The sequence below is a fragment of the Ochotona curzoniae genome, unplaced genomic scaffold, assembly GCF_017591425.1.
Source record: "Ochotona curzoniae isolate NIBS_2020 unplaced genomic scaffold, NIBS_Ocur_1.0 contig_4926, whole genome shotgun sequence".
NCBI classification, from domain to species: Eukaryota; Metazoa; Chordata; class Mammalia; order Lagomorpha; family Ochotonidae; genus Ochotona; species Ochotona curzoniae.
In genome coordinates, this window is record NW_024466425.1 from 148,394 (window position 1) to 172,290 (window position 23,897).

Genomic DNA, 23,897 nt, shown 5'->3' on the forward strand with positions numbered 1-23,897 from the left:
GACCTAAGAAAACTTTCAAATGAAAGAGTGAGCCATACAAGTATTAAAATCTATGAGAATATTTAGAATCTCAAAGTTCCTCAACCTATTATGCTTGTGCTATTCTCTAGCTTGCCCCATTTCTTCAAAGATGTAAAACGTCAACATAGGAAAAACTACAAACAGGGCCTTCTGGTTGGCAAATCCAAATTGTTACAGTTCCATCTTTCTAGTAAAGCACCCAAATCTCATTATTCTACACAGAAAAGCGTCCAATTCTGGAACATAATACAAGGTTAGAGAAGCAAATATGATCTCTAAACTCAGATTCACAGCTTCACATTCCCACTCAAGAAATAAAAAGAGAAAAACCAAGACTGTTCAAACCCACTGGAAGAAGGTGAAGCACCAGTCCTGTGTTTCAAACTCCACAGCCAGGTCACTTGATCACTCAACAGAATAACTCTTCTATCCAAGCCTTCTTCCTTGTGTGATCAAACCAATTGCCTGCACTCCTCATTGTCATTTGCTGCGTAGACTCAGCCCAAGTATGGCTGGGTTTGTTTTTTTTTTAACTTAACAGCTGTAACCTTACTCTGACTTTGAAAATACAGTTCTTTATTTCTTTAAACAAACAAGAATTTTGTACATAACACATTCACTCAGTCACTAAATTCAGACAAAGCATGTGATGAAATCCCAAAATGCTCTGTAATTCTTGCCAAAATATTTTGGGTTCAGAGTTAGGTTTACAGAAAGCACAAGATATTTATGATCATTATTTGTAGAAAAACATTGCCATCAGCAGGTTATAAAATGCTATTGGTGTTCCTGATTCTAATCATAGGTTTCCAAGAAGAATTTAATCCATCAGAGCTGAGCTGCCAGGTTTGGCACTAGACCAAGTCAAAGCACCCTTGGTTCAGCAGAGAACTGGATGTAACTATTGCTAAGCTTTTTTTTTTTTTCCTGATCTTTACTAAAGAAGAAAGCTGCCCCATGAGTAATAACCAGAGCCACCCCTGCACCAATCAGCTGTTAGTTCTGGAGACTTCTACATAAAATATCTCACCCAAGTAGAGTACAAAACAGAGTTACAGTCAGGGTCAACACAAGAAACAAAGTTCTTTGGGAACTGTTTTGCTAGAAACCTAGTGTATTATATGTTTTACCTAAACGTGTTGGGTGCAAGCAGCAGAAGCCAAGAGAGTAGGTGAGTGTTTCTAAGAAAGATACAAGAGAAGCATCAGAAATATAGCTGGGTCTGAAGAAGGGACTCTGAGAGCGACAGGAAGGGCATCAAGAACTTTCAACTTTCACTTGTACTCATCTTGGCACACCCGTCAGCATTCTGCTCAATGGATTGCCATGTGTGAGAACTAGATACACCCTATAACCCCAAGTGTATTCATTGAAGGTTCCGACACATACAAAAAGACTCCATACTAAATTCCCAGGAGAAAAAGACCAAGTTGGTTTCTCCCCTTCATCCAATTGACCAATACCAAGAGACATAGGGTCACTTAAAACAAAAAAGCTAAAGCCTGGAAACCTATTCTGAACCATGGAAAAAAGGAGAGAAGGTGACGTTCCAGAAAAAGAAATAAGTGTAGCTCCTCAGGCACATAAGCAATTCCAAAATCATCTACTAGGGTGCTTGCAGAGGTTCACAGAAATGGGATTAAAAGATAAACGCATTCTGGTACAAAGGGAAAATTTGAAATCAGTGTATATAAGGAGTTTTTAAAAAGTTCCTTAAGGGCCCGGCGAGATAATATAGTGGTTAGGGTCTTTGCCTTGCACATGCCGGGATCCCATATGGGCACCGGTTCTAATCCCAGCAGCCCCGCTTCCCATCCAGCTCCCTGCTTCTGGCCTGGGAAAGTAGTCGAGCATGGCCCAAGGATTTGAGACTCTGCACCCTTGTGGGAGACCTGGAGGAGCTCCTGGCTCTTGTCTTCAGATTGGCTTAGGTCCGGCCATTGCGGTCACTTGGGGAGTAGACCATCGGATGGAGGATCTTCCTCTCTGTCTTTCCTCGTCTCTGTGTATCCACCTTTCCAATAAAAATAAATCTTTTTTTAAAAGTTCCTTAAACATGTAATATAAGAAAAGTTTATTTTTGTGAAAAAACTGAAATTCCATTTTCCATGAACTGTTGGAAATAGTCTAGCCACCTCCACCCTGTGTTAATTGAGAACCTAATATATCAGTTTATTTTCTGTTGCCAGTAACACAGATACAATAAGTTAAAAAGAAAACAGGTTCAGGCCCTGTACAATGGCTCAGTCACTAAAATCCTCACCTACGAGCACTGGGACTTCATATGGGAGCCCGTTCATGTCCAGCTGCTCCATTTCCCATCCACCTCCCTATTTGTGACCTATGAAAGTTATTCCTTTGGCACATTCTTGCCAATGAAGCTCTGATGCAGCACTGAGCATTATCTGATGAGCAACAGGTACATGCTGAGTCTATGTGGTTCTTTCTCCCTCTTCAATCAAGCCACTAGGATTTAGTCACTGAGGCTCCACCCTTATGTCCACAGACATCATCACTGCCCAAAGGCCCCTCTCTAAACACGGCTGTCAGATTCAATTTCCATCCTACCAGTTCACAATGGAGATCAAATCTCAACACCTGAGTCCTTGGACAATACACTCTGACCACATCCAAGCACTATCACCTCATGTGGGTCACTCTGTCAAGTTGGGGAACTTCCCTGCAGACATTATCACAAAAGTTATGACTGCAAAGTTAACCTCTCCCCTGCTATTGACTCAAAAGTCAGGAATAACAGAGGTGAACCACACAGGACCCCTGCAGAAATCATGAAATAAACACCAACAGAGAAACACAAGAGATAGAATTCACTTGTTCTACAAACGTCACAATGACCATTCTGGTGTGCCAGGATCTGTGCTAAATGCCAAGTAACAGGACGTAAACAAATAGATATGGTCTCTGTCCACATGAAGTATAAGGCCAGCCAGGTAGGAGTTGGGAAAAGCCTCTGGAAAAAAAAATCATACACTTAAAAATAAGAGCCAAGGTCACAATATATGATTAACAGTATTACGTCTCATTGCTAGGATTACAGGTATTTTCACGGTTCTTGCATTTCACTTTTCTCCACTTGTGCAAGGTTGATTGGCTAATTCCTGCATAATGATAGTTTTAAAAACAAAGACCCTGAATCATCAAAATAGTTCTAAATGCACTGAAAAGAAGCACTGGGAGCAAGGAATTTCAGAGTCAGATAAATATATAACGAAGGCACCATCTGTAAAAGTAAGGTGGCAATTCAAATCATCCTTACAGTGTGGGATTCTTGTCCAGAGGTATTTTTCTTGGAATCCATATGGGTTGGCGTACAGGAACCCACATAAGGACCTTTTAATAATCCCTAAAATGACTGGCAATAAAAGACCTATCTCCACCTTTCTCCTTTTCTCAAGGCCTGAAGAGGATATTTTGCTATAAATATGGAAATGTGAACTATTAGAAACCACAAAATAACCTGATTTTAGGAAAGTCTCCTGGCAACAATGCAACTGATTGGAAAAAGTTGAGAACATTTTAAAAGTTTGACTCAATAGCCAACTTACCATAAGAAGTCATCATCTCTACAACATTTTTATCTTCAGAGGCAACTTTTGTGGCAGTTGTATTAATCATGTTCCAGAGAGCCAATAAGGTCCAAATGGAAGGCCTCTCTTAAACAGCATTACAGCACATTAGGACCAGCTGGCACCAAAAAAAAAAATGCTTTTCCACTGAAAATGGGGCAAGGATTATAGGAAATCAGCTGGGAAGTCAATGCTTGGAGTTCTTGACAGTGATTGGCAGGCAGCCTCTCAACCACAATGCTGCCCACAAGACAGAAAGGATGGAATGTTGTCACCCAGATTTCTAGACCAGAGACTTTGGATACTATCTTAAATTGTTTTCTCTCCTTTATCTCCTATATTATTTGATTGATTCAATCCTGTGTAGGCTACCTAACATCTCTTGGAGTTACTACCACCTTCTACACCCATCACAATCCAAAACAACTTTTCTCACCTAGACCTAAACCCATTCTGCACCTCTCTACAACTTTTCCCTATCTCTAGATTTGCCCCATCGGTCCTCTTTCCAATGTGCGACTAGAGTATTGTTGTAAAATGCAAATCTTAACAGGTTCCTCCTCTGCTCAAAGCCATTCAGAGGATTTCATGGCATTTACACCAAAGATTAAAATGCTTGCCACGGTTAAAGGAGGCTCTAGAGAATCTGCCATCCACGGTCCTCCCACCTTCCAACCACAAGGAAATGCTATCTGATCCCTCAGCATTTCCAATTGCTTCTCGCCTGTGGGTCTTTGCACATGCTGATGGCCTGGGGTTAAACACTTCCTTCTCCCCTTTCCCATTCATGTATTCTTCAGTTTCTACTTAAACAGTCCATCTTCAAGAAAACCTGCCCACCCCCTTAAAATTTACTTTAATGCCCTTCTATGAACTTCCACGGTGCCCAGCATTTCCCAAGGCTACAAGCTCCAATAAGGTAGAAGCCCTGTAGAGGCCCCTTAGATCTGTTTAGAGTATCTGAGATAGACGAGGTCCTGAGGAATTGTTCATGGCACAGCCCAGCCTGCTAGCTGTCTATCTTTCCTTTCTTCAGACAGAATCATCCCAGAATTTCACTACATACCATCCCCGTACAAACTCAACAAGCCTTCCTGCTTGTATGAATTTTGCTAAGCATCATGACAACACTCACCTCAACAGCCACCCCATCACAGCTATGGAAACACTGAGGCAAAAGACTACTTCTTTCTGGGACCTCCCTGGCTACCCCTCATCCCTAAAGCAGGATATTTCAAGCAGAACCTTAGATATTATCTTTATTACAAATAGATCTGCTCCTGAAAACAACATAGATCTCTGATTTTATAAATGTTTCTGAATCATTAAAGGCTCCAAGTCTTGGAAATTGGCTGGAGGGTGTATTTACACCCACAGAGGGTGGGAGCCGAATGACATCTCTGACGGCATGTAATGTAGCTGTAACATCCACCAGTCAAAGTGACAAAAACACAAGGAACAGTCGGATGATTATTTTTCCCCAGTTCATAAACCTTCAAAATAAAGGAACCCGGAGGACCAAACCCGGAATTCATAACTTCTTAACTCTGTTACTACACCATGACTTTTCTTAAAGAGGAAGCATCTCATCAGTCAGCCAAAGCACTCCCTGCCCATCCAAGCCCCGCCTGACCACGTGATCAGCTGTTCCTTCATCCGGAGAACTCTGCTCTCCTTTGTCACAACTTTTCCAGCAAGTCCGTGCTAAAAAACATTTCCTGGTTGACAGAAACATTTTGCTGAAAAGTAATATAATGAAGTTCCATCCTGGAAACCAACTTAAGCCCAGTTCTACCAAATTAACCTTCCTGAATAAATTGACAGGTAACTTTAGGAAAATCGCCCATTAATCTGAATTTTTTCAAAGCTGAATTCTCAAAACTAGAATTAGCTTCCTCTTTTACTGAATGCCTTCTTTTGTCTTATTATCATATTGGTTCACTGTCAACAAAAATGAAGCATTTTATTTCCCAAATCCTCATCTTCAATTGGTTTGTCTCACGCTCCAGTAAGTAACATTTAGACTTCTTGATATTTTTGAGGAGTCTAAATAGCTTTTATTATTTTACTTGAGATTTTTGTTTTCTCCAGAAGCAGAAGCAAATTCAATAGACCAATATCAGAAAAAAAAATATTTTGGATTATACTCAAGTCTGCATATACTATTTCGCCTTGAATCTTGATGATCCGTATAATTTAGCTGTGAACATAAATATGTAACTTTATCTGCTTACATATTTAAACATCTAATTTCTCCAAGAAGTAAATAGGGAATATGGATATTGAATTATTTGTTCTGTTTTATTCAAAGAACATTTTGTTTAGCATCAAACACATTCCCGGGGTCCCTGTGACAGTGACAAAAAGTAAAAGGTAAATACAGCACGGTCCCTTTCCTTGAGTAGTTCACCCAGTGAAGCTAAAAGACAGCAGATGCAGCAGGGAGGAGGCACAGAGCCAGCCCTCCGCATCTCGTGGTGGAGCCTTCAGACTCAGGGGGAGGCCACATCTTTAATCCAGAATGGAATACTAGCTTACCGCATGATTCAGTAAGAGCAGAGATGCTGCTGCCAAGCCCAGTCTATGACAAACCTGCTACTTGGGTGTTTACATTTAGCCTTATTCAACCCCCTTCCCTGTTTTTACCTCTAGTCACAAAATTATCCTTCCATTTCCGCTTGGCCTTGGCTAGAAACAATAACAGCTAACATTTATTACCGTCTCACAGGCACTGCTCTGTGTTGACATATGGCTTTGTATTACATCCTAATGATAACGAGACATCATCGCTATCCTTATCTTATGCATAAGAAAGTGGAGAAATAGACTAAGTAATTGGTATGAAGAATATGGTCCCCGACAGTCGGCTCAGAGCCCAATGTAGTCATCATCATCGTTTCTAGGAAATGATGCCCAAAGTAATTGCTCTGGCTGACAACCACATTATAGTATCCCACCCAAAGCCTTGAGGCCCTGCACCTGCATGGGAGACCCCGAAGCAGCTCCCGGCTCTTGGCTTCAGATAGGCTCAGCTCTGGCCAGTTGTCACAGCCACTTGGGAAATGAATCCTTGCACAGAAGATCTTCTTCTCTGACTCTTCTTTTCTCTGTATATCTGACTTTGCAATAAAAATAAATAAACCTTAAAAAAAAAAAGTGGGAGGCTAGACACATTGCGATTTAGGGTAAGATGCAAACAGTTCACAAAACCATTGCCAAAGGAACGTTGCCGTCTGCCCCTGACTCACTCCTTCTCCTCCTGAGTGCTGAGTGGCAGGCTCAAAACACTCTCCTCTAAGCCTGGTAATCTCAGCAATTACTGTGCTTCCTCAGGGCCCTGACTCATCCCTGCCCGTACAAGATTAAGGCTGAAGTAACCGCCACATTTTAAAGATACTTTCAAGTAGAATTATGGAATTTATTTTTTAACTTTTATTGCATTTTTCCCAAGGTAAGTGTATAGTTATCTTTTTTTTTTCCTAGAGTACAGAAAGAACTTTATCAAGTCAATAACAAGGAAACAAAAAGATCTAATTTTTAAAAATAAGTGAAAGGTCTGAGCAGATTCTCCATCAACAAAGATATGTGGATAGCATATAAGCCTAGAAAAAGATATTCAGCATTGCATTAGGGAAATACAAATTAAAATCTCAATGAGATGCTATCATATACACTGTTGCACAACCTACACTGTCCTTTCTTCAATGAGTTACATTTGTGCCTTCATTAAAAATTGATGTGATTATCTATTTTTGGACATCTGTCTCATTAAGATGTTTGATCATATTGACTCCAATACTATAATGCCTTGATTTCTATGGCTTTGAATTAAATTTTGCAAACAGAGGGTATTGGTTCTCCAGCTTTGTTCTTCTCTTTCACCTAAGTCCTCTGAATTTTCATATGAATTTTGAGTCAATCTGCTAATTTTTTAAAAAGATTTTTTTATTATTGTTTTTTGGTACAATTTAGTTGGTGCTGGGCTCTGCCTTCCCCCTGTCCTAACTTCCCTCTTATCCCTTCTGTTCTCTCCTCCAGTGTCGCAATGTGTGTCTTTCGTGAATTTTCCCAAGTCCATCAGGCTGCCACTGGAGTGTCTTCCAACCATGTAAGAGATCAAGTTAGGTGTGTGGCCATCTTAACACCCATCCCAAAATGACTGAAACTCACACCAAGAAAATCACTGTCCCATATCCTGTGATATTAACAGCTCTCCTCTCCACTGTAACTTGCTTTTCTCCTAAGTTGTCTCTCCTTTAGAAGCCAACTCAGCTGCCACTCACTCTTCCTCCAGGAAGAATTTGTCAGTCTGATCTCATGTGTGCTCTCAGAACATTTATTAACACACTACATCTCTTTTGTGATGCTTGGGCGGCAGTTCTGGCTGGAGGAATGTCTTTTATATAAACAGACTACGAGGCATAACTCTCAGGGGTTGGAAAACTACAGCATGTAGGCCAAATCCAGCTCTTAAACATAATATTAGTTTTCATATTTACAATGTGTCATTTAAAAACAAAATAGAAGAAAAAGAATACATGATAATGTCTAAACGTGGTCTGTACCACTGAAAAATTTTCAGATGTGTCCCCTGATAGAAAATTCTTGCTGAATCCAGGATGCCAGGAGCATTGCCATAGATGGCTGCATGACATCATGCACGATGAGACCCAGCTTGGTTCTAAGACATCACTAATCAATGTTTTCCATACATAAACAATAGGATTTCCCATGCATACCTGACTTCTTCATATCCCAGATTCTTTCCTCATAGTGAGACCTCTCTCTTACGAACCTAGTACTGTACATGTGTGCGTGTTCATCATTCTCACTGACTGCTGACAAAACTGGTTCTATTTTGCTTTACTTTGCTCTTCAGATCTAGTGTACAGACAAAGCCTACTGATCTTAAAAATAAAGTTCACCAAAGTATCTTGAAGACCCCAGAAAGTTCCCTCTTTGTCCATTTTGAATTACATCTTCTCCCTGCTGCCAAGAGAAAGCTAATATTTCCACTTTCATATTAAGCTTTGCTTCCTATGCACTTCATATGAATAAATTACACATTATTTACTCATTATGGACTGCTTTTTATCCTCATATTGTTTTTGGCTTTCATCCAGTAGCATGTTGGAGCTGGTTTATGTAAGCTCACAGACATCAAATGATAAAATCTCAGGAATTTTAGAGTAGGTTGTTAAAACAACTATTTTAAAGATTTAATTATAATATCCTCTAATGAAATAAACTATATCAAAAGCAAAGACATTATTTCCCAATTGTTTTCCTATAATCCATTACCATTTTTTATGCATGGTACCTAAACAAAAGTGAGCTAATGTACTTTTTTTCCAATTCCACATTCTTTGGTAGCTTGAAACTGACCATGGTGGGAGTAATTACACCATGGAAATGAGCAAACTCCACAAATCAGAACTTATTATATTCAATGTTAGAATAAGTTATTAAACATTTAACAGTAGATATTTTATTTTGGCATTTATCAATATGTTATTCATTTTTATTACTGATCTGTACTCCAATGTGTGGTTATATCACAAGTTGTTTTCATGTTGGGGTGGGTAATTGTGTCACTGCTACTTGACTCAGTAGGCACAAAGCAACTATAAAACAGATTCTACAAATGTTTCTGTAGATCCTGGTTCCCATCCGTTTTAGTAAATAACTTAGAGAACTGAACTTGAATTTTTAAGAAACTGTCACACTTTTGCTAAAACGACTGTATATTTTATAATTCCATTAGCAGCATATCAAGAGTTTCAGTTGCATCTCCTCAGTTACATTGGTCACATCCATTTGGTTGTTTCTGCCACCATAATTGGCATATAAATTAATTGCCATTTCTCTAACGAATAATTAAGAGACTTTCCCTGTTTATTGATCATTTGTATATGTTTTACTTCCTATGAAATTTCTAATTAAGACTTTTGTAGATTTTAACTGAGTTTGTCTTTTCAATATTAATAACTAGTTCTGTATATGTTCTAGACAGAATGCTTTCTTTCCTTTTTATTTATTTTATTATTTTATTGGAAAGTCAGATACACAGAGAGGAGAGACAGAGAGGAAGATCTTCTGTCTGATGATTCACTCCCGAAGTGACCACAATGGCCAGAGCTGAGCTAATCTGAGGCCAGGAGCCTGTTCCTAGTCTCCCATGCAGGTACAGGATCCCAAGCCCTTGGGCCATCCTCAACTGCTTTCCCAGGCCACAAGCAAGAAGATGGATGGGAAACAGGGCTGCTGGGATTAGAAATGGCACCCAATGGGATCCTGGCATGTGCAAGATGAGGCTTTTAGTTACTAGGCTACCACGCTGGGCCCAAGAGGTCTTCATATATACACATTTTTGTGAATATTTCCTGTCTAATAGTATGCACACTCCTATTGGTATTGTGTTTTGATAAATAATAGGCTAACCTTTTCCACTGCTCAATTTTTATCAAGTTTCTTCTTTATCTATGGTTTATGTTTTCTGTAACTCAACTAGGAGAGCTTCGCTTATTAAAAAGATGTGAACATTTTCTCGACGTTTCCTTGTAGGCATTTTGTGGAATTAGTTTTTATGTCTATGTCCATAACCCATCTTGAATTACATTTTGTGAGTGTTGGAAGCGAGGGAGGGGACAAAGTCCATTTTTCCCCTTAGAGATGCTCATTCATTTAAAAAATTTTTAAATTTGTTTGAAATGCACAGTTACAGAAACAGGCAGGCAGAGATCTTCTAGTATCACTTACAGGGCTGAGCCAGGCTGAAGGCAGGAACCTGGACTCCAGCTGGATCTCCCCTGTGGGTGGCCGGGGTCAAACACTGGCCATCTCCCACTGTTTTCCCAAGTGCATCATCAGGGAGCTGGATCAGAAGTAGAATGGCTGAGACTCAAACCAGCAGAATTCTGGCATCACAGGCAAGGTTTAACCTGGTTTACAGTAACACCGACCTGAGCTGCTCATGTCTCTCAGCATGACTTCTCTCACTTAATTCACGTGGTATTTTATTAGAAATTTCTGTATTATCTATTGTAGGCCTGTTTCTGTCCTCACATTTTTCCAGCATCTATTTAACTACTCTTACCCCAATTCTACACTCTCTTGACTACCGTAGGCTCTACAGTGAGTTTTGAAAAAACTTCTTTTTCTACGCTTTAAATTGTATGGACTAGGAATTTTAAATTTCTTCATTGCTTTTTTCTTAAGAGGCAGCTTACTCATTTCTTCCTTAGAAACTGTTGAAACTTTGAATCTACAGATATGATTTTGGGTGAACTGGCATCTTAACAATGTTCCTCACAACAACTCTTGAACCTACTGAATAGTAATTCCTCTTCTATGCAGTTTTTCTTTCCTTCTTTTCAGTTCTTTGCTATCAACCACAGTTCATGAATATTGTCACTGCCATGACATAGTGAATTAAGAGTGCCAGATCAAATCTAGGTTTCTTTGGAAATGATCTAGTTCCCTTCTAAAGTGTCTGGAAAGACAACCAAAGATGCACCATGTGTATGGGCCCTGCCAGGCATGTAGAAACCCAGATGGAGTTCTAGGCCACTGGCTTTTGCCTGGTCCATTCCTGATCATTGTGGCCACCAGTAAACCCATGGACTGAAGATCTCTTTCTCTGTTGCTATGCCTTTAGATGAAATAAACATTCTGAAAATATCTATGTATTATATATAATGGGAAATTACAGAGATAATTTAGGAGTTCTAAACTCCATACTGGATTATCAGCAAAGATACAACAAATAAAACAACTGAGAGAATCTACTTACTAAGTAATTACTGTGAAGAACAAAACTTACTTTGGTTCATTGTTTTGAAGGTTCACAGTCCATCATCAACCTATTGGCCTGTGATCTGATGAAGAGGGTATGGACGGATGAATGCTTAAAGAGGAAGGACCATATGACAAGCTGTGCAGCAAGGAGGAACCACATTTATCTTGCAGTCTCTACTCATAAAACCATCATGATTCAATGATGGGGCTGTGTCTTAGTAGCCAGATCCAATTCAATCATTTCCCAAAGGTCCTGACTTCAGATCAAGCCTAGACTGCAACATCATGAATCCACATCATTTTAATTTTGTTGGGCTGAATATAATATATCTGTTTTCAGTTTGTAGATCACCTCTTCAATAAGTTGATTGTGAGGTGACTTGACATGATCTTCTTAGTAGATATCTCTCTTGTAACTCAGCTTCTTGATCTGTGGGACATTTTTCATCAAATTTGGAAAAATAATGAACCATTATTTCTTTCAAGGTCTTTATTTCTCCCTTGTCTGAGTTTCCAATTATACTCACATTTGATGACTTATAGGTCATTACGACATTTTTTACTTTTTAAGGCTGTTTTCCCTCTGTGTTTTGGTTCACACTGTTTGCTTTGACCATTTTTCAAGTTCTCCAATCTTTTCTTTTGGAGTATCTGATCTGCTCCTAAGTCACTCCAGAGTATTATTTAGTTTACATATTTTTCAGGTCTAGGATTTCCATTTAGTTCCTATTTATAATTTCTCTCCTTGGATCCTAACCTATTTCTTCATGATGTTTTGATTACTGAAGATCTGGCTTATATTTATACCAGTGATTTGACAGACCGTGTCTGCTATTTGCCACAAGTGGGTCAGCTCTCGGTCTGTTTTGTCCTACATTTTCTGTTATTTATTATGGACTTCATATTATCTTATGTTTGTATCACATTGTCCCATAATTTGAGGCTTATTTTGACAGCAATTAATTCACTGGATGATTAATCTTGTTCTGTTATTTTAGGTCCTGTTAATAAGTAACTATAACATCTCTCTGTTTATGGAAAGAGAAACCTTATACAGGTGTAGCCTCCCTGAGTTCTGAGCCTAAGTCTGGAATATCTGCTGCTGACTCCACTCTAGGTGTGGAAAAACATTGAGGCTGGCGTCAACCTTGAAACGTCAGGATTTCCAACAGATAAAGATGCTGTCCCCACTTCGAAGGGATAATGCCACAGGGAACAGTAAAGCTTTTCCTCAGCTGGCAATGAGCTGAGCAAGCCTAGGTTCTGTTCTGCTGCTCTGCTGATAAACAGTTGAAGAGTAATCGTGTTCGTTTTACGATGAAGGCAGGAGCTGTTCTTCAATCTCTCCTATCGCCAAGGAATTGATTCACATCACTTAGTAGACACTGGAGAGCTGAAACAGCAAGTCTATCTTCCACATAAGAATCCAAGAGAAAGACACTTGAGATGGATATTGCCCAAATTTTAGTACTTTCTCCAGCACTTTGAATTTGCTCAACAGGCTTGTTATTTATAAGTATATTTGCTCAACAGGCTCAAACACTGATTGAATAAGTGACTGAAAAAATAAAGAATAATTTCACTCCTACCTCCCTCACCAATCTTGTCAGTTCCTCATCAACATATTCCTCATAAACATTTGTTTAAATGAAGAAGCAGAGAAGGCACATTCCAGAAAATAGGAGAAAACAGAACAACATTAGAGGGATACCTAGAGACTGACAGACAGGAAAGCAGCAAACACAATGGTGTAGTGTTGTAGTGACTGATACCCCAGCAGAATTCATTGAGTGGTAATCTGAATTGAACCAGTAATTGGAACTCCACCACCAACCAGGTAGGATGGGGCATTCTCAGGGAGCTCTGGAGGTAAACTCAGACAACATCTGCCCATGCTGTAGATCTGTTTGATTTGACCAGGAACTGAAACAGAGCAGCAGGTCCCAGATGGGCAGTGCAGGAACGTGGATAATCCAGGAGTGGGAGTAGCCTAGGAGGGAAATAGTGGGTGCCTCCCTCTTGGGTTACCACTCCCACTGGAGAACATGAAAACCAGGATTGGGGCAGGGGTGGCTAGACAGAACAGCACCTGCCAGTATAGGTGTGGGCTGGATGATAGGGCAGGTTGGTTTCCACTAGGCTTCAATGCCCATTGACATTTACTAGAGCTAAATGGGATGTGGGACAGACTGAACACATCTGTGGTACATACTGACAAGCATGGGAACCAGGGTAGGGGGGAAGGCCTGGTGGGGCTAATGGGGAGTTGCCTCAACTAGGCTGCAGCTCTCAATGGTTTGCGTGAGGGCCAAGTATGAAGTAAGCAGAATCAGGTTGGACTGCAACACCCACTGGTTCACACAGAAGACAGGGCTGGAAAGAGAACTAACCCAGCAATTGCAACCACCAGCATGTGCATAAGCTGATTGGGGCAACAGACGGTGCCATACCCTGTACTGACAAGCAACACAAGAATCAGATCTGGGGGCCTGGCAGCATGGCCTAGTGGCTAAAGCCCTCGCCTTGAACCCACCGGGATCCCATATGGGTGCCAGTTCTAATCCTGGCTGCTCCACTTCCCATTCCAGCTCCCTGCTTGTGGCCTGGGAAGGCAGTCGAGGACGGCCCAAAGCCTTGGGACCCTGCAACCCTGTGGAATACCCAGAAGTTCGTGGATCCTGGCTTTGGATCGGCATAGCATCGGCCATTGCACTCACTTAAGGAGTGAATCATCAGACGGAAGATCTTCCTCTCTGTCTCTCCTCCTCTCTGTATATCTGACTTTGCAATAAATAAATAAATCTTAAAAAAAAAAAAAAGAATCAGATCTGGGATTACCTCAAAGTTTATCTGGGGATCCCTCCAACTGAACTGCTGATGTCAGAACCCCAACCATGAAGAGACTATGCAAGCCAATGGATTTTGAAGAGAGTTCATTGTACTTGGAATGGCGAGACTGGCAGCAATTCAGAACTGCTGAATTATCAAAACTGCTTGAGCAGGACCCTCAGAGCATGCCCCACATTGGGGACTTGAGATGGGTGGGGCTTTTCCCTTTATATCTTTCCTTACCCCAGATACAGAATCAAAGATAATAATAATGTGGAAACAATGGTCTTACCCACTTTCCTGTAGCCCTTGACCCTTTGTGCCCTAATAAACTAAGTAAAGATTACCAAAATAAAAGAATTTAAAAAAAAAAGGTATCAAACAGATGTTCTTAGAACAAGTTAATAAAATAGAAATTATTCCAATTAAAAGAAGAAAAAGTGGCTATAAATTTTCAAGTAATGCCAGAATATTATATAAACAGTGTTTGTTAGCCAGGAATCAAATCCACTTACAACAACAACAAAAAAAAAAACAGAGAGATGACAGCTTGGAAGGGAGAGATTTGTTTTATGTCGAAACAAAGACTAGAAGGGACCATGACTTGGAGCTAATAAAAATAATTAGACTTGCTATTTGTGCTTACATGAAACATGCAAAGTAGATTAAGTAAAAAGAGATGTTGGCTATTTTTCATAGAGTTATCCATGCCACACTTCTGCACACAAGGAAACTTCTTTGCAATGCAAGGCAGAATTTGGACACAATACCAAGACAGAGGCTGCTGTAGGAAGTTGGAGTTTTTTAGTAATCCATGGTCTAGTCATTCTTGGGAGAAATTTGCCTTAATGTAATTTCTACTTTACCATGAATAATAGTATTGTGGGGATGTCAGTGTGTTTATATCATAAAATGTATGATCACCAATATAGCGAGCCTACAGCAATGTGTACATTTGTTATACTCGAGAAAGATTCCATTATCTCTATCCTTGCACAAAATCATATTTCATTGAAAAAAGTCACAGTATCACCTTAATACCAAAGCAAGATAAACAACAGAAAAAGAGAACTACAGACCAATATCCTTGATGAACACAGATACAAAGATCCTCAACAAAAATACTGGCCAATAGGATCCAACAGGATTCATACACACCAGGTTGGATTCATTCCAAGCATGCAGGAATGGTTCAACATTCACAAATCAATAAATGTGATACATCATATCGGCAAACTGAAAAATTAAAACCATATGATCATCTCAATAGAAGGCATCTGATAAAACCATATGATCATCTCAATAGAGAAGGCATCTGATAAAATCCAACACCACTTCATGCTGAAAACCACAAACAAAACAGGCTTAGAAGGAACATTCTACAATACAATCAAAGCAGTTTACGAAAAAACCCAATGCCAACATCATTCTAACTGGAGAAAGATTGGAAGCTTTCAACTAAAATCTGGAACTAGACATGGACGTCCACTGTCACCACTACTCTTCAATATAGTATTGGAAGTCCTTAAAATAATAAAAGCAGGGCCCATCATGGTAGCCTAGCGGCTAAAGTCCTCACCTTGAATACGCTGGGATCCCATATAGGCACCAGTTCTAATCCCGGTGGCCCCACTACCCATCCAGCTCCCTGCAGTCCAGAATAGCCCAAATCTTTGGGACCCTGCACCCTTGTTGGAGAGCAAGAAAAAGCTCCTTGCTCTTGACTTCGGATTGGCTCAGCTCTGGCCACTGTGGCCACTTGGGGAGTGAATCATTGGATGGAAGATCTTCTTGTCTCTCCTCTCTATATATATCTGCTTTTGCAATAAAAATAAGTAAGCCTTTTAAAAAAAATAATAAAAGCATATAAGGTAGAAAGAAAGATCAACTGGAACTGATAAAATGTCTAAATATTACTGTCTCTACTTCCTTTAAATTTAGTGTGTGTATTTAATTATCTTCAACATTTTCTGCAGAAAAACAAATACAGAACTATGCTGCCAGTGGCCAAACCTCATTCATTTTAATTGCATGTTGAGTACTGGTGTTCATGTGAGATCAGGTCAGAAATCAGAGCATAAATTAGCAACTTTTCATGGCATTCTAGAACTAGACATTCACCCAGGCCACAACTACTTCCTCCGCATCATCCTGCTGCTCCTGGTCTAAATCAATCCCTTTTTCCTGAGTATACCTAGCACCTCCCTCTCATCTCTCTCCTTTCCGTATAAAGGGACAAAATGTTTCGCCCAATTCGAGAAACTGCATCTACTTCCTCTTCTCTAAAAAAAAAGAAAAAGAAAACTTTCACTCCCCCAAAATAAATAAATAAATCCTGACACCAGTTGTCATTCTAATTTAACAGCAACAACAAATGTCAAGTAGGAGGAACTGCTGAATTCAGGGACTGTGTGTCATGCTTTCTCTGTGGTTCATCATAGTATTATGTGTGTTCCTTACCAAATTAGAGCCACAAAAGGAGGACAGCATCATTTGGGAAAGCCTCCTTTCTGGGGAGCGGGTGTGATGGGTCTCTGCTGTACAGCCAGATCTGCGAGTTAGCTCAGCACACAACACGCCACATGAGTACTCCTCCATCTTCCCTCTAAAGCCAATGGTCTCTTCTCAGCCATTCTCAGGGGACACCTAGGATCTGAGGGTTTGTCTTCTCTGGCTTTGAGCCACGTGGACTTTGAGGTGGACAAGCAGCTATGCGGAGTCACTTCGTAGCTGGAGGCTGCATAGACGTGTTTTCTATGTGGACTGTTGTGAAGCATGGAGCTCATCCCACTGGCCTGAGAGTGACCAGGGCACTGGGGCCACTCCTCCACATAACTCCTGGAATGCCTGGCCACTGAAATGCATAGTTCTATTTAAAGGCTACACATTCAAAACTCTTATTTTAGTTTGTGTTTCCTGAGTATTAATTTGGCTTACAATGTTAATCCTTTTCAGGTAGGCAGGCAGACTTTAGACTATGGGTAAAGACAGGCTGAAGAAAATAAAATGAGATACATGCACAGTTGAAGTAGATTAAAAATGCACAAAAATGCCAGGGAAGCAGCTCAACATTTATGCATCAAAAATCCTGCCTATGCATAATCTTCTGGGTGGGTCTAAGCCCTCTTCTAGAGACTTCTCAGGGGAACTCACCTCAACACCAAGAGAACTGCTTCATCCAATATTATTTGTGTTGGAGGAGTTCCCTGGAGGAATTTCAGCAATTCCACATTCAGAAAATCCTCTACCCAGCACTATCCCAAAGAAGGGGTCAGACAAATGACGTGGGTCCAGCACCTGTTACAAACTCCAGTCTAAATGCCAATTGGGTGCTTGGTTTTTTTCTGCTGAATTGCTTCACTGACTCACTGTCAATCTCCATCTCATAGCTGAAATTCCTGTCATATAGGCACAAGAGCCTCTGGTCCAGTCACAACTTTTTTGGAAACCATTCAGTAACCATTGAGAGTGTGGTAAGTCCTGAGCCATCTCACTCGTGGACTTGACATCTAGCCTGCTTTGATCCTTTCTTTTGCCTTGACTCTCTTGTTCAGTGGAAGCCATGGCCTCTTTTTGCCTTAACTAACCATGCATAGGTTGAACAGTTAAATGCCACCAGGAATGCTCAATGCAAAAAAAAAAAAAAAAAAAAAAAAAAAAAAAAAAAAACCTCTATGATAGAATAAGCCAGGTGTGGAATGGAAAAGATGCTTGTAGTAAGCACCTTGAAGATAGCATTCACGCTCCATAGACAAACTGTGGAATCACTCTCCACATTAAGCCCCTTTAGGAATATTTTACACAGACAAAGGTCCTCACACTTTCTTTCTTTTAAATTGGCTGCCTTGGCCTTTCCCTGCTCTGTTTTGCAGGATTCAGCCACAGTCTGTTTTCACTGCATGCGCACAGTCACACATTCAGCAGTTGAATTCCACCCAGGGTACTTACAGCAAGGAGACTTCTATAGTAAAACAAGGCAGGTGTATAATGCATAGGATTGTAAAAACCAGTCTAAAGACAACAATCACACCCCAAAGGCACACTGTGAACCCACACATCTGTCCACTCCAGGAACATCTCAGAACAGCCCAACACCACTCTTTCAAAACTCACTCTTTCGAACTCACTACCCAGGCCCTCTCGGCCCTGTATACTTGGCTGGTAACGTACGTACGTGCTGTTTCAGTTCATTAACCTCTTCCTTCTTGGGGGCTGATGTTGTCTCTGTTTATCAGCTGAGGCCCAACACCCTGTTTCAGGCAGTCCTAAGATCTTCACGTATTGCTTCTCCATTGAAGGAAGTCAAGTACATCATGTCCCCTCCCTCTTTTGCCCCCATGTTAAAAAGAACTGCTCTTAGCATGGTTTATCTTGCAGGCCCATGTTTTCTAACTCCCTCTTGCCTTTTTGCAAGGACACATCTCCTGACCCCTCTTACCCAGAGGTCCTATTTTCTCACTTGCTAAAAGATGGAATTGTCTCTGTGTTACTTATTAAGATCCCTCTGTTCTACAGTTGGAGACAAATAAACACCTTGTTAAATTCATAGAGCTGATTGCCACTGCCTCACCTCCCTCCGCAGGTTTTGAGTCCTGGGAATACAAAACAGTTTATGAAATCCAGCTGTGTTTCCTAAAATGCTGCAAATTGCTGAGTTGCTGTCATTGTGACCATAGCTATTTTAAGTCTTTCGTCAGCCACAGTTCTGATTTTCCTCTGCAAATACATGTAATTAGATTCATGAAGCTTTGTCTTTTATGTAAAACACCGTTGGTTCTATACACAAATGTTTTGTCTTCTGTCTTAAATTTTCCCTGAGACTTGTAGGGTTTATAACATTTTGGTAAAGTATAATCTTGTAAACAAAGATAAAAAAGGTTACCTGCTTGCCATTTAATTCTTCTAAAGGTTAAAAACTATATTTAAAGAAACTACAGGCTACAAGTCTGTATGTTCCTTTATTTTAAAATATTTTTCTATTAATTGTGAGGTGTTAGGGAATTGTTTCAGAGTATGAATTGAGCAAACCCATAGGAAGCAGAGCAAACTGGAGGAAGCTTGTATGCATCAGAACGTATTCTTGCTAAGGAAGGTTAAGAAAAAACTTTTTTCAGACAAAGAAATGCTTGAAGTTCTGCAAGGCAAGAGAGGAACTGAGGGAATATGTTATAGAGGGTGGAAGTTGAATGCTACATAGGATCAGATTGGCTGAAATTAGGTGGAGATTATTTAGATGGTTGATTAAAATTGGGTCTTAATAAAGCAATAATGTTTTCTGCTCATAACATTTCAAGTATTCCAGACTACAGAGGTTTTTTTTCCCCCTTTTTATGGTTTGCACTTAATTGGTGATTGTTTCTTTCAACTTAGAACTTCAGACAACACAATGATCTGATTTTCTACCCTCTTTCTTGATGTATTTAACTTTCACAGCAAATAGGACAGGGCCAGCACGATGGCTCAGTGGCTAAATCCTCACCTTGCACATTCCAGGATCCCATATGGGTGCCAGTTCATGTGCCGACTGCTCCACTTCCCATCTAGTTCACTGTTTGTGGCCTGGGAAAGCAGCCAAGGATGACACAATGCCTTGGAACCCTGCACTCATATGGGACACCTGGAAGAAGTTCCTGGCTCCTGGCTTTGGCTCAGCTCAGCTCTGTCCATTGCAGCCACTTGCAGAGTGAACCAGTGAACAGAAGACCTTTCTCCCTACATCTCTTTCTCCCTATAAATATGCCTTTCTGTAAAAGTAAGTAAATAAACCTTTTAAAAAAAAAGAACTAGGACTATGTCATGTGCTAATACTTTTAATTAGGAATTTTGTCTTAGCACCTGAGAAACAGCAACTTTGAGTGTCATGTGCAAGGGTGCAAGGTCTCTAATATGCTCTGCTATTTTTATAGAATTTTTATTGCTTGGAGAAAACTGGGTAATAAAAAGTTAAAACATGTACCTTAAAACATGTGAATGACACCTTATAATTCTAATAAAATCTAGCCCATGGCTCTGGTTAAACATCGTGACTAAATACATTATTTCTTTTACAATGATCTAAGACTATTTTGACTACGCATTTCATACCTCCGAAAATTTTAAATGCAAATTTCTAAAATGATAGCTTTGACTTTGAGACCTGTAGCCAGATCCCTTGGAATTCCATATGACAGAACTCTCATCCAACAAATTAGCTGCTGTATCAAATGCATTATTCCATTATAAATGAGAAAATAGGTAAGGACCTTTTAAAATCCTGAAGACTTTACCCCTCTGACAATGTTTCCTATGGGCCTGAGTCAACCACTGCTCTTGGAACTGGATTCAGAGATGACCTTACCCATGCCATGTGGCAGAAAGTTCCTAGAGAAGAAATTTAGAGATGGTCAAGGTCACGTTATGAGTAAAAAATAATACAGCCCACGAACTCAGAAGGTTGGGTTACGTAGTAACAGCTAGTTAAGTCTATAAACCCGGGGGGAAAATCACTAGTTCTTTCCCAAGCAGACCAAAGTAGGACACCTGTTCTCTCCTTGTTTATCATGGGAAACCTGAGATGAGGGATGCCTGACTCAGTGCCCTGTTTTTTGATTCTCTTCCTTATGGAAATAGAAGACCCTCTATCTACACACCTCTTCATTAGGTGCATTCTAAAAAACTGGTCACACACATACACAAGTTCGATTTTTAGACTTAAAAAAAAAAAGAAGAAGAAAGTATTTATTCTCTAGCAATAACAACCTCTCTCCATTGAAAGACACCAGAAGAATGAATTTAAAAGAATCCCCAACAATTTGCTACCCCAAAGAAATTCAATTCACCAGTAAAGACACCACGAAACTGAAAATCAATGAACAGAAAAAGAGAATCGATGGAAAAAACGCAGCCCACGCCCGCGGTGTTCGCCACCGCCTGGGCCTAGCGCTCTGAGCCAGTCTCCCCCAGAGGAATGGAGGCCAAGGCGACGTCCACGACCCAGACAGGCGGCCCAGGCTGCGTGTCTGCGGAGGACACGGAAAGGAGGATGGAGAAGGCTATTTGCACGCCTACTCGACATGCAGAAATGGTGGCCATCGACCAGGTCCTGGACTGGTGTCGCCAACATGACAACAGTCTGGGTGAGGTATTCAAGCACACCATGCTGTACACCACGGTGGAGCCGTACGTCATGTGCGCAGCCGCCCTCCGCCTCATGAAAATCCCATTGGTTGTCTATGGCTGTCAGAATGAAGTTTGGTGGTTGTGGCTCTGTCCGGAACATTGCTTCCACTGATTTACCAAATACTGGGAAACCATTTCAGTGTCTTCCTGGATATCGGGCCGAGGAAGCAGTGGAAATATTAAGGACCTTCTATAAACAAGAAAACACAAATGCACCCAAATCAAAAGTTCGGAAAAAAAGAATGTCAGAAGTCTTGATTGAACTTACTCTGATGCAGAACTAATGCCCCGAAGTGGCCTCGACAAAATACTGGGACATTATTGAGTCAAATGTTTGCACATTGTTGATCTCTGGGAAATGGTGTGTCTCAACACTGACTCTGTTAAGGGAACAAGTTGGCAGATTTTAAAAGCCTGACAATTTGTAAAGATATTTTGAGAAGTGGAAAAAATAATATTTGAGGTATAGAAGTCAATAAACAGTACCTTCCTTTCCAGCTACAAAATGTGCAGTCCAGGGTAGGGCCAGCTTTGCAGTGTGTGTAGGCTGGCTTCCACAGTCTGTGTGTGCACTGCAGTGTGCCTTGCTGTGCACCTGTTGCCAGGCCTGGCGTTTCAGTCTACCCTTCATCTACAGCTGCTGTATTCTCCCAGGCAACTGAGGGCCTGGGACTTGTTCATATCAGGAGTAAATGGTGCTTGATTTTTTTTTGTTGTTGTTTTTATAAAGCATTTGAAAAAAAAAATACTTACACACGTAAAAGACCTGAAAGAAACTCCTGGTTCCTGGGTTCAACATGGTCCTGCCCTCACTTTTGCTGCCAGCTAGTGGGTAAACCACTGGGTGAACGATTCCTTATCTCTACCTTTTTCTCTTTCTCTTTCTCTGTATATAAATCTTTCGAATAAACAAAGCTAAAGTGGCTAAAGTTCTTGCTTTGCATGCACTAGGATCCCATATGGGCACCAGTTTGTGCCCCGGGTTGCTCCACTTCCCATCCAATTCCCTGCTTGTGGCCTGAGAAAGCAGTCCAAGTCAGCCCAAAGTCTTGGGACCCTGCACCTGCGTGGGAGACCCAGAAGAAGTTCCTGGCTCCTGACTATGGATCTGCTCAGTTTCGGCCACTGCAGCAACTTGGGGAGTGAATCATCTGACAGAAGACCTTCCTGTTTCTCCTTTCCTCTAAATATCTGGCTTTCCAATAAAAATAAACAAATCTGTTAAAAAAAAGAAAGAAAGAAAGAAAGAAAGAGAAAACCAATGTGAATAGAAACCAGTGGTGACCATGAATAGCTACCCTAATTTACAGCAAAATAGGTGTTAAGACAAAACTTGTAAAGAAAGATAATGAATGTCACTGCATAATGATCCAGGGATCAATTTAACAAGAAGATATGTCAAGTGTAAATGTTTATGCACCTGATACAAAATGCATTCAATTTTATAAAAGAAACATTATTAAAATTTACACAAACATTAGATTTAAAGCTCTAAAAACAACAGCAGGAGTAGTATGGGATATCAACATTCCATTTCGACTTATAGACCACACAAAGTATCAAAAAATGAGAATTGAGTTATGCCATGGATCAAAGGGACCACTTATTTCACAACATCCTTTCCCATCAGCAGGTAGAACATCGTGTATAACCGCTTATCAGACCAAAAATCTCTACCAATTCAAAACATTCGAAATCTTTTTTTCCTGACCACAATGAAATAAAACCAGGTATCACCAATTCTAGAAATCATTCAAATATATTGAGACTAAACAATGTACTCTTGAATAAATAAAGTGTTGTGGAAGAAACCAAAATGGAAGCATAAAGCTTTGCTAAAACTAACATAAATGGTAACAGGATATAAAATAACTTAAAAGATAAAGAAAAAAAAAGATATAGCAAAAGTGGCAATAAACGGAAATAAGTTCCTATCAAGGAAATAGAAAGACATCAAACAACCCAATGACACAGCTCAAGTACCCAGGAAAATAGCAATAAACCCAACCCAAAGTTAGAAGAATTAAAAAAAATAAAGATCAGAGAAAAATAAATGGGATAAACTAAAAAAGAAAAAGAAGGAATCTGGGCTGGCATGGTAGCACAGCAAGCTAATGCTCTAACTGCAGCGCCAGTAACCCAATATGCAGACCAGCTCAAGTCCCAGTTGCTTTGCTTCTGATCTAGTTCCCTGCTTATGGTCTGGGAAGACAACAGAGAATGGACCAAGGCCCTAGGCTCTACATCCATGTGGAAAGAAGCAATTTGATCCCAGCTTCGGATCAACCCAGGTGCACTCCTTGAGACCACTTGGAGTGTGAGCCAGTGGATAGAAGATCTCTGACCCGCTCTCTGTCTCTCCATCTCTCCTGTAAAACTGACTTTGTAAAATAAAATCATTTTTTAAAAAGCAATAATATGAACATTATATTTTGAAAAGATGAACTGGAAGATCTCTAGCTAAATTAAGAAGACAAAAAGGGAAGAGCAATCAAATAAATTAAA

The 23,897-nt window shown here is 40.3% G+C and overlaps 1 pseudogene; it reads left to right on the top strand.

Annotated features, from left to right (window-relative positions):
* Positions 1-21,180: 21,180 nt before the first annotated feature.
* On the top strand, positions 21,181-21,676 carry LOC121161911 (annotated as a pseudogene).
* The last annotated feature ends 2,221 nt before the right edge of the window (positions 21,677-23,897 follow it).